Source organism: Protopterus annectens, chromosome 2.part1 (assembly GCF_019279795.1).
Source record: "Protopterus annectens isolate FY-2018-M chromosome 2.part1, PAN1.0, whole genome shotgun sequence".
NCBI lineage: Eukaryota > Metazoa > Chordata > Ceratodontiformes > Protopteridae > Protopterus > Protopterus annectens.
In genome coordinates, this window is record NC_056729.1 from 1,663,634,932 (window position 1) to 1,663,647,808 (window position 12,877).

The window sequence follows — 12,877 nt, forward strand, 5'->3', positions numbered from 1 at the left end:
TTTTTGCTCAGTTTGCCTGTATTGCCACATTGGCTGCATACAGCAGCTTTGTTGTTTTATCCCTTCTAAGCTGTTTGCTAATATAGTCCATCACAATATGAACAGCAGTGGGCTCAGACCTAAACTCTGATAAACACCCATTCCCACTAGGAACCCATCTGAGAGTCTGAACACTGTCCGTATCTGTGTTATTGGGTCCTTGCGCATAGCCTGCACTAATTTTACTAATGTTTTGGGGACTTTAAACCTCCACAGGACAGCCCACATCAGCTTTCCTGGGACCTTGTAATATATTTTCTCCAAGTCTAGGAATACCCAGTTGGATTCTTTCCTCATCTCTAGCTTCCTCTTAATTATCTGTCTCGCTGCAAACATCAGGTCAGTGCTGCTGCATCCCAATCTGAATCCGAACTGTTAATCTCCTATCCTACTTTCGACTACTTTGCTTGTTTATTTATCAATCACCCTCTCCAGAACTTTCATGCAATGTGACAGGAGTTTGATACCTTTGTACTACATTTGTGGATGTCCCCTTTGCTCTTGAACACTGGCACTAGTATGCTTATGCTCCAGTCATCTGGGATATGCCTTTCTCTCCGCACTGCTATGAGTACCCTCAGGAGCCATTCTCCCATCTCACCCAACATCTTGATCATATCTGCGGTGACCTCATCTGAGCCCACTGCTTTCCCTGACTTTATCTTCCTTAGTGTTGTTCTTACTTTTTCTGTGTTGGGCTTCTCCTCTTCTCTCATCCCAGACTGTGCCTGAGGCAATACAGTTTCAGTGGCATTTCTTCATTCAGAACCTGCTGGAAATATTCCTTCCATCTGCCTTTGATGTCTTGTGGACTGGTGAGCAGGTTGTTGCTGCCATCCCTTAGGAAGGGAGAATGTCTTTGCATTGCAATCTAATAGATTTTTTTTTTGTGCCATCCACTGAGTCACTTTCCAGAACCTTGTACCTCTTTGCTTAGCCTCTTTGTTAGCCATCCAGTATTGCTTCTTAGCCTGGTCTGTCTTTTCTATCTCCAACACTTTTCTGTTCTCCTTCTTTTGTTGATAACTTTCTGGACTTCTGCATTCCACTCCCACCTTTCCTTATGTACCTTATTGCCATATCTGACTCTGCTGCATGTCTCTCCTGTAGTCCTCACACATGCTGTTTTTAGGAGCTGCCATTTATCTTCAACTCCACTTATTTCCTCTTTGTCCTGAGGTGCTGGAGACTTGAATATTTAAAATTAGCCAATAATGAGGTCTCTCTTCATTGTAACAAACTGTTTCTGATTCACATTTTCCCTACTGTGGAAATAGTCCCATTTGACTCCATCTTTTTCTACTTTTGGTAGAGTTCTTTCTGAATCTCTGGATTCAGCATCAAAGCCACATCATAATGCCAAAGAAAACTTACAAGAAAGACGTATAGCACACTAACACACCATTTTGCTACACAGTAATGGTGAAAACAGAAAATATAACTGTCTCATTCAATAACTCTCCAGCTCAGTTTAATTTATACTCCTTTTAGTTTACTTATTTGCAATATTATTTAAAAGCTTGTTTTTGTGTAAAACCTCATCCATTCCTTTACCTATCAACTATTAAAATAATTGTTTATCTGGTTCATTAAATACTTGTTAAAATAACTTTTGTTTGTCAAAAAGACGAAGGCAAATACATTATTTTCTAGAAAGTGCTTAATCCCCTTTGTGTTCCCTTTTAACAGGTAAGCTGAATCTTAGTTATTTTCATCTAGTACACATAGTAATACATTTATTTTATTTTTATTCTACTTTAGTGTATTTTTAGAATATTATTTAATAGCTTGTTTTAGGTGTAAAACTTCCTCCATTCCTGTACCTATGAATTATTAAAATAATTGTGTATCTGGTTAGTTAACTACATGTTAAGCTCCCTTTTTTGTCAAAAACATGAATGGAAGTACATTATTTTCTAAAAAGTGCTTAATTCCCTCTGTGTTCTCTTTTAACAGGTAAGCCGAATCTTGGATATTTTCATCTAGTACATTTATGTTATTTTATTTTGCTTTTGTTTACTAGGTTTGTCTGACTGGGTTTAGTCAAATAATCTTTTTTTAGCAAACATTCTGCATTATACATAAGCAGACATTCAATAATATACATCATGGTGGCAAAGGTGGAAAGGGCAGATCTGAAGAGAGGGATAAGTGAGGCAAAAAGGTCATATGGAAAGAAGTATAAAACCATTTCACCATCATGAGGGACTCCAGGAGTATGTGGCAGGGAATAAAAGCCATAACCAAATGCAAACCGACATCAGTTCAATGTGAGGGCAGCACAGAATTCCTGGATAGGCTGAATATCTTCTACAGCAGATTTGAGGAAAGGAACTGCTCCAAGGCAATGTTACTCCCTATAGTTCCAGGCAATGAAGTGCTCATTCTAAACCAAGCTGGGGTGAAAAAGTCCCTGTGTCAGGTAAATCCAATAAAGGTTACCAGGTTGGACAACATCTTGGGTAAAGTGTTAAAGGACTGTGCTGAGCAACTAAGTACTGTACTGACTGTACTCCCTCAGCCAAGTGAAGGTACCCAAGCCCTTTAAAAATACAAACATTATACCACTACTGAAAAAAGCCACTCCCACTAGCCTTAATGATTATAGACCAGTGGCCCTCATGTCCATCATCTGAAAAGCTTTGAAAGGTTGATCAAAAAATATCCGACAGCAAACCTTCCAACAGCACTTGATCCACTGTAGTTCGCATACCATGCAAACCGCTCCATGGCAGATGCCATCTCTATTGCACTGCACCTCACAATGGCACACCTAGAAAATAAGGATAGTTATGTCAGAACGCTGTTTATTGATTTCAGTTCAGCATTCAATACAGTGATCTTACAACAGATAATAGAAAAACCTAGGTGTTAATAACCACATGTGCAACTAGATCCTGGACTTTCTGACTGGAAGACCCCCAAAGAGTATGCGGGGCAAGAGCATCACTATCAACACAGGAGTACCTCAGGGTTCTGTGCTAAGCCCACTACTGTTTATTATCTTGACCTACGACTGTAAAGCCAGATTTCACACCAACCAGATCATTAAGTTTGCGGATGACACTACAGTTGTAGGTCTCATCAGCAAAGGTGAAGAAAAAGCTTACAAAGCTTACAAGGAAGAAGTGAGTTCTCTGACTGATTGATGTGCCAGGTATAATCTTTTCTTCAATGTCAGCAGAACCAAGGAGATCATAATAGACATCAGGAGAGTACAAACATCTCAGTCTCCTCTCATGATAAATGGGAGATAGTGGAAAGGGGAAAGAACACAAAATTTCTGAGGGTTTATATAGCGGAGGATCTTTCTTGGTCACCCAATACCAGTCACATAGTAAAGAAGGCCCATCAATCCCTGCACTTCCTGAGGAGATTGAGGAAAGCAAGCCTACCTCCCGTCTATCCTCTCCACTTTTTACAGAGGTACCATGGAAAGTATCCTAACGTGCAACTTCATGGTGTGGTATGGAAGCTGTTCAGCTGCAGATCAAAAAGCCCTACAAAAGATAATCGGAATTGCAGAGAAAATAAGGTCATCCAATCCTCCAGAGCTAAAGGATCTATACATGACATGTTGTTAAGACAGACCAACAAAAATAACAAGTGATCCTATACACCCTGCTTTTGAACTGTTCACATGCCTGTCGTCTGGCAGAAGATACCACAGCGAATGCTGTAAAATGACTAGATTCAAAAACAGTTTTTTTCCCTCAAACAATTAGACTCTTGAACTCTGGTATTAATCTCAGGGATGCAAGATGCTGACAAGTGTTGTGATAAATAAACAATACTGCAATAACAATAAGATATCACAACCAATTTATCAATTTACAAGAAAAATGTGCAATATAACTGATAGATATTCTCATAATATAGAGAACGTGAGAATTACATTATGTAATAAGTACAGGTGCAATAAGGAACCAATCAGCTGCTAAAGTGGTGTATCAAATAATTGTAGTAATAAGTAATAATATAACTGTGTAAGAGAAAGGTAAATGGTAGGTCTGATACTCGTGTAATTGTATGTATGTATATATGTATATCTCTCTCTTCTAAGCATGTGTAATTGCATGTATCTATTTGTCTTCTCAATTCGAGCATGATGCATGTAATTTCATTTAGACTTCACTTGCGCTGTCTAAATGACAATAAAAGTTTATTTTGACTTTGACATCAACAATTACACATACATAATTAGATTAAATTCATATGAAATAAAGAAAATTGTTATAGTATAAAAGATATTTATTTTATGCATATGTTGAACACTGAGCATTCGATGAGGTGTGTTAGTATTTTGTCAACTAGATAATAGATCGTATGATTCCTGCTTAGAAATTCAAAGAAATGGAGATGATGGAAGTAAGTAGGCAGGGCAGAAAATGTTGATATTGTAGTTGAGGTGGGGTATAAAGCAGGTTCATAGATGTGTGTGTAACATTGTTATTATTCTCATAATTATGTGTAGCTTTATTAGACTCTGCCGTGAAATTACTGTCAAATAAGTGCTACGTTTGAGTCTCTGTTTTCTTTTTTCTTTTCTTTCCTTTTTATTTGAATAAAAAAGGCTGACTCTACCATACAAATCAAAGATCAGTCATTGTATTTTATTCTTGCGTTCTAACAGAAAACAAAAACATCTGCAGATACTTTAGGCCCCAGGTTTGGCACTTACTTCTGCAAAGTACTTCAGCAAACTTTGCTATTATTAATAATGTCCAGATTTTCTTCATATTGGTCTTCGTGGGAGGCCTTCTTACCCAATGTGCTTCGCTTCTTAACACATTCTGGTTCACATTTAGTACTTTATTAGACAATTTGCTTCCCTTATATATAACTAGTTCCAGTTTCTAGAAGGTCAACAGTTTGATCAACAGCAGTGAGTGAAAGTTTAAACAGTTTGACCTTGATCTTTGCTTTGACCTTATTTGACTTTTTGATCCAAATGCCTTTTTTGGCTTTTTTTCCTACTTTAACAAGCATTTTCTTCTAGCATTGAACATAATTATAACAATAATTATTTGCATCTACCTCTGTATTTTATCAGTTTCTAGCTATTAGAGGCCAGTGTCTTATTCAATCTAAATATTAACCCAACTTAAAAAAAAGTGTGAGTTAGCAAATGCCTTTCAGATGTTGCTCTTTCTTTGTTTTATTATGATCTACAAAAAGCTGGTTCAAAGTTGGAGAGAAAATTTTTCTTCTGTTTGTGCTTTTTAAACCAAGACTGTCATGTTCATTGTCAGCTGAAATATTCTACTTATTTTTAAATCTGTGAAACCATTAACTGCATTTTGCTTCTCTGGGATAACTATGTAAAAATACTTCATAGAAGCTCTTATAAACAAAAGTAATACTTCAGACATTTTTGTATTGTTAGGTGTTTTGTTGCCTCTTAGAGCAAGCTAACAGCTGTTTGTACCACATACATCTATGTTCAGTTTAGAAATACCTGTGTGTGTGTGTGTGTGTGTGTGTGTGTGTGTGTGTGTGTGTGTGTGTGTGTGTGTGTGTGTGTGTGTGTGTGTGTGTGTGCAGTTCTGTGTTTGTGTGTGTGTGTGTTTGTGTACTCATGTGTGAGAACATCTGATATGGTCAAATGTCATTCTTTCCAAAAGTGTTCTGTAATGGGTACACTCAGCAAACAATGCATTTCAAACAGAATGAGTGGAAGAATGGTGTTTATGCGAGATCTCTGAATACCAGAAGTGGGAGAATTTGCCCTTTTTCTCTGGTATTGTGTGATCTCAGCGTCGGTATATTTAAGTTAGCACGGGTGTGGTGGATACAGTCCCCCAGATGGAGTGTACATGGGGCTTCTTCCCATAAAAACACATATATTTTTGACTTATTTTCAGATAACCCACTATTCAGTGAGTTTATTTCAGTGGGACAGACTTTGAGGAGTTTGCATTTCTGTTCTGTGTCATGTATCCATATATAACTTCAGGCTTCTGAGCTTCCCAAAGCCATAAGTTGCCTGTTTTTTTATACTATTTCTTGCACTTTTTAATTGCCTGCCACCTACTTTAGTACTGTATTTATATGCTGTGTACTAAATTACAATGCTGTACTGCAATTATCTGCCTTACTGTGCATGCTAAATTGCATTTTATTGCTGTTTTCACTGTTTACAAAGTTCTTTTTGCTATTTGTACTGTTTATTAAGTCTTTGTTGGTGTTTTTCACTGTTGTAAAGCAAACTATTCTGCTTGTTCTGGTTTTCCCGCTAAGCAGTGTTAAAAATAACTGATTTGTTAGCTGTTTAAAACATTCTTTAGTCTCCTTGCTGACTTTCTGCTGTTTTTTTTATTGTCTCATTGCTATTTTTCTGCTGTGTTAAACATTCTTTAGCGTTTCCTGTTAAAAGTAGGGTAGCTAGTAGCTGTACCATAGTACAGACACATTTTGCTGCATCTGGGTCTCTTTGTAGTGGCTGTTTGTTCTGAGCATGTTTTCCAGGCCATCTTGGATTGGAAGGGGGTTTCTGCACTATAGTGAGGGGAGTGTGCTGATTGGAACCTGTCTGGTGAAGGGTGGTTGGTCTAGGGCTTGGAGTAAGCATCCTCATTGGTCCTTTTGAACCTTTTTAATTTTTTTTTCAAGTTTTTAGCTTCTGGTATTTAAGCCCTGTGTTTGAGCAAGTTTCTACTTGTTTGCCTGTCATGCAGCACCATGCACTGCTGCCCAATTGTGCTCCATAGCCAGAGAGATAAATTCAACAATTTTCCCTTAGATACAGGTGTAGCACATTAATGTATCCCTCATCCTTATTACTTTCCTGGCCAAAGAAATACTGCTAGTGAGCTATAACCTATTAAACCACCAGCAAAAAAAAAAGCAGCAATATCCATCCACTGAGATCTTCCTTGATCAATCCTAAAAAGCCCCCTTTAGTGATAACAGTTTTCAACCTAGCATTATGGACAGTTGGACTAGTCTTGTTTCTCCTGCCAACATGCCTCTCAACCTCTTAATGCAAGAAATCTGGAGAAAACCAGAAAGAATGGGAAGACAAAGGCCCAAAATTAGGGACAGAATTTAAATATTGTTCCTATAAACCTAGAAAGTTTCTAGAATAAAAGGTTTTGCATTATTACATATTTTCTGAAGGATATAAAGTCTGAAACTGAAGTGTTTGTCTTTATTTAGCATTATTAAGTGACTTCATTCCTCAATAATTAACCAGAAAACTACAAGTGTATGAGGAACAGACCAAAAATATGTGGGAAAAATCTGGACATTTTGCAAAAATCTGTACAGTTGAGAGGTATGCCTGCCAATCTTGTTAACTTGGGTCTCTTGAGGCAGTGTAGCAAGTGTCTCATGCACACTGACAACCCTCTACTAATAACTCACTCTAGTACAGCGATGAGAGATGAATCTACACCAAGAATCTTGAATCCATACTCTCTCGTACTCAAAACAGTAACACAGAAGAGATTGTCAACCCACCCACCACTATACATGCACATAGTACCACTACTAATACACAGAGTATGCATCAAACACATAAATCAACATACTGCTAATAAACCATAAACGAAAAAACAAACTGGTGAAAAAAACGCCAAATTGACAGCAAACCAAAAAACAACTGAAGAAGTTCTGCTATTCTAGCAGGACGAAAAACGTTCTTATTTTGTGCGTTTAAAAGTGATTAAAGCGGAGTTGTTTTTTGGTTTGCTGTCAATTTGGCATTTTTTTCACCACATAAATCAACATATATTGAGGTTCTCACAAAAAAGTTACCAAAACACAAGACTGCTACAACTAACACAGTTCCCACAGCACCCATGACACACAGTAATACCAGTGTCTCACCTACCAAGCCTGCAAGGTATTCTTCTTTTCAGCCCATGTAGATCTCCCCCCAAGTGAAAAATGTATCTTAATGTCCAACAACAAAACCATGACCACCCCAACCACCCACATAAAACTATTAGATGTAGAAATAGACAACAACCTTAGATTTGACATCCACATATCCCAAAGTATCAAGAAAGTCCACAAAAAAATAGGTCTCCTCTATTGAAACAAACAATTCCTTACTAAAAATACTAAAACCACAATTGCTTGGACACATCTCTTCTCTACCCTCCTCTATGCTTCCTCCATTCTAACTAATCATCAGAACACTGGCCTAAACAAATTAGAATCTTGCTACAACAAGATTGCTAGGTTTGCTTCTGGGTCCTCACACAGGTCTCATCACTGTGTACCACTCAAACAAGTAAACTGGCTAGAACTGCCTCAACTTTTTAAACTTAATCAACTGTCACTTGCACATAAGTTATATTACTACCCTGATAAAATCCCAGCACTTCAGGATCTAATCCAACACTATACTACTACTACAACCTTAAGATCTAGTAATTAAAACCTCCTAAACGTTATTAAACATAATAATGACGCTGGGAAATCCCTCTTTAGATGTTCTGTTTCTTGGAATACTCTACCTAGCTACCTGACATCTAACAACTCTGCCACACAATTTAAAAAACACTTGAAAGCACATTATATGGACAACATGTCTTGCTCCTGTAGCTCCCCAGGGTGAACACCTATTGTATAATCTTATATTTGTAATACCTACATTGTAATACCCTTTTGTACTGTGTACTATATGCCACTATATCCTGTTACTAGCTGTAAGTTTCTTCCCTAACAAATTATATTAGTTTAAATGTCTTTTAACTTTGTTACTTGAGTTTTACTATGTTATTATCTGCTGTGAGTGCTACATACTGCATTATATTATGTATTATGTACCATATGTTTATTCTGTTGCTATGTATATATGTTATTCTGGAGCTTTTCTCCCCGGGCCTCTGCTGAAAATGGATCTGTGCCCAGTCAGACTATCACGGTCAACAAATGTAAAATAAAAAATACAAAATAAAAAAAATAATAGATACCACACAAAGACCAAATTTTCTTGTCACTGGAGACTCCATAGTGAGACACACGGATGTCCCACTCACCAGGTTGGACAGCTGTCAGTCCAGTGCCAGGATTCATTAGATCATGCATGCGCTCAGGTCTCTCAGCAAGTACCATTATGACTTTGTCAAAGTTCATGCTGGAGTGAACAACATGAAATGTACCTCACTGGACTATATAAGACTGACATGATTGAGCTCTCTGAGTATGTGTCCCAGGTAAGTATGTCCCTAGCCTTGAGCAGCGTACCACCCTCACCTAGAATGATACCACAGTAAAACCAAAAAATTATTAATTTCAATAATTGGCTTAGTTTTTAAGAGTCATTCAAAGGGGATCCAGTTCCTGTCAGCCTGGAAAGCCATGGTCAACAAACCTCAATGCTTTGCCACAGACAATTTGATCCTGGCACCACTAGGCTTTTGACTGCTGACAAAGGCTCTTGCCTCCCCCATAGTGCTTGTTTTAGGCAAGGTCTCAAAACCAAACTTCCCAATGAAAAATTAGTCAATCATAACAAAATAAGGGTCATGCCGCTAAACACTAGGAGCTGAAACCAAAAACTGCACACCCTGCAAGCCCTCCTAGCACTGGAAGATGTAGTTGTCTGCACACTCATAGAAACTGGTTTAAGGCCTCAGAGCATATGCTGGCCTTGCAAGGTTACAATAGCTTCCACACCTTCAGACCGCAAAATGAACATGTGAGAACCAAAGGAGGTGCTGCTTCTATCTATATTACATATAATTCACCTCCCATCTAGTTAGACTGGACAACTCCATGGAGTTAATCCAAGTTCAGGTTACAGTGAGTAAGACCCCCATTCAAGTCACAGCCAGTTATAGATCCCCCTCTATGGGCCATGATGTACACGATGCTTACTTGACCAAACTGGAGACAATCCAAATATTAATGAACACTCTGGTTATGGGGGATTTCAATTATCCCACTATCAACTAGGAAACCTACTCTAGTCCTAACTCATCAGTGCAAAAGTTCTTTGACTTTGTTAAGTCAAATGCCCTGGAACAAATTGTTCATACCTGACAAGAGGGACAAACATATTAGATCTGGTCCTCACGAACATGGCAAACAGATGCACTGCCACATCGTACACTCATTAGTTAAATCTGACCAGAAATCAATCACCTTTGAGCTGGCGCTAGCACCAAAACTCCCAAAGGGCAAAATCAGATTAAAAAACCTCACCAAGGCACATTATACCCTCCTAGGTGAAGGTATAAATGCATTCCAAGCCACACCTCCAGCTGGAAGTGGTAACTACACCAAAGCTTACACTAAAACCCAGTACAATCATTTGCATAAGTGTATAGACTTGGCTGTACCAGAAAGAATCAAAGCCAGATTCCCAAGTAAAAACAAGCCACCCTGGTTGATATCCAGCATCAACAGCCTCTATGGGACCAGACGACATCCCAAGTTGTCTTCTAAACAGGCTAAAACATGAACTAGAATCACCAGTGAGTACCCTTTTCAATCATAGCCTAACCATAGGCTTTGTTCCTGTGGAATGGAGAACAGTAACAGTAATTCCCTTCCACAAAGGTGGCCTAGCAACAGACCCAGGGAATTACCGACCCATAAGCCTGAGCAGCCTCATCTGTAAGTCCATGGAAAGTATCATTATGGACCTCATAAATAAAGATATAGGAACCTCCAAACCCTGGATCCTACCCAATTCAGCTTCATCAAGGGCAGGATCTGCCTGTTGTATCCGGTGGATTTCTTCAAAAATGTGACCAGGGCCATTGATGAGGGAAAATCTATGCACACAGTATACCTTAACATTGCAAAGGCTTTCAACACAATCCCACACTCAAGCATTAACGATAAACTTAGCAAACTGAATGTAAACCCCTTTGTTGTAAGATGGGCTGGCAACTGGCTCACAAACCAGACACACTATCAAAGTGGGTGACTCCACATCATCCAGCAGACCTGTTACCAGTGGGGTGCCACAGGGGTCAGTGCTGACCCCTCTACTGTTTGGTATATACTTCTTAGAAGTTCAGGTTAAAACTAAGGGGTTGTGGCTAACCAAGTCTGCAGATGATTGCAAACTGTGAGCAATTATTGAATCCTCAAATTATGTCAGTATATTCCAGGAGGTTCTTACACAGACCAATGACTGGTGTCTTAGTCACAGTCTCAAACTGAATACAGAGAAATGCATCATCATTCCCTTCAGCACAAACAATGTCCCTTCATACTATCAAATCAACCACAATAACCTAAGTGCCCATGAAGTGGTAAGGGGCCTGGGATCACAAGTTGACTGCAACCTCAACTTGACCACTATGTGTCTACTGTAGTAAGGAAGGCTTTCTACATAGCACACTTGATTAGTAAAGCAATCATCCCGAGAAAAAAGAGGTTATAAACCCTCTATACTCCGCACTAATCTGGCCCATAATTGAGTATAATGCCCCATTCGGCATGTACCATACAAAGCACCTGCAGCACATGGAGAGACCTCAAAGATTTCTAACAAAGAAGGATCAAGGGACTCCAGCACATGCCTTACACAGACTGACTAAAGTCCCTGTCACTATAGTCTATATTGCATAGACTTCTTAGGGGAGACTTATGCCTGGCCTACAGCTCAATGAACTTGCTGCATATCCATAAATCAAATGGGACTAAGGCTACTCATTCCAGGGACCTAAATATGGCCTGTGACTTAAACACAACATCTTGAAGGGACAGATTTATCTCCCAGCGACTGCCGCATCTTTGGAATAGGCTACCAATTCATGTGAAACAGAGCACCTATATGACGCTGTTAAAAGAGGAGTCTGAGCAAGTAGATGGGGCACCATAAATTCTTACCTGGGACAATGTCTACAACCCTCCTGGACATGGGCAGTCATCTTGAGTATAGACTAGCATTTCTGTGGTATTACATTGGGATGAAATGGCTATGCTTGAAATGATTTTCGGGTTGATAGCCCAGTAATCTCCTATGATCCTATATATATATATATATATATATATATATATATATATATATATATATATATATATGGGTCTCCTTCATATGGTTGCACTTTTAAAAGCTCGACTTTCATATGCCCGAGACCATATGATCGAACTTTTAGAAGTTTGAACGGTCTGAATGGGGATCTCCATAGAGCATGGAACGGGAAAATTTCCCTTTACCACAATGTAGTGCGATCTCGAAGCTGGTATATTTAAATAGCAGAGGGTGGGGGTGTAGGGGTGTTTGCCCCCCTGCTAGCAATGTTTAGTTTTTTTTTTTGCTTTGTTTATTTAATTTTTTTTTCACATTTTCGAACATTGAAATGTTCGAGCATATGGTCTCGGCCATATGAAAGTCCAACATTTGGGTGTTCAATTATGTGAAGTACATCCATGCGTATATATATATATATATATATATATATATATATATATATATATATATATATCCAGGTGGGTCTAGAACTATTCACTGAAAGCACATTTCACTGAAAGTCAAACGACTGTGCACAAATCACTGAAAGGTCAATTCACTGAAAACACAATTCACTGAAACACATTTCACTGAAAGTTATATCTGGCCTTTTCCCCACTGTTGTGCAACCCTGGAGTTAGTATATATAGTAAGGGGGGGGCACTGCCCCCCACATGGGGGTGTGTGGAGGGCATAGCCCCGCACATATTTTGAATATATATTAAGTTCAGAAAAGAGTTGTTGTTTGTCTTTCGGCTTTTCCTGGTAAGGGGTCGCCACAGCGAAACTCTGGTCCGCTAATGATTGGCAGTAGATTTTTCCGAAATGCCGAGGTGCCAGCTCAACTCCCAACCTTCAACAAAGGCACGCCCATTTACACATGCATGTCTTTCGAATGCTACCCAACTGCGGGGA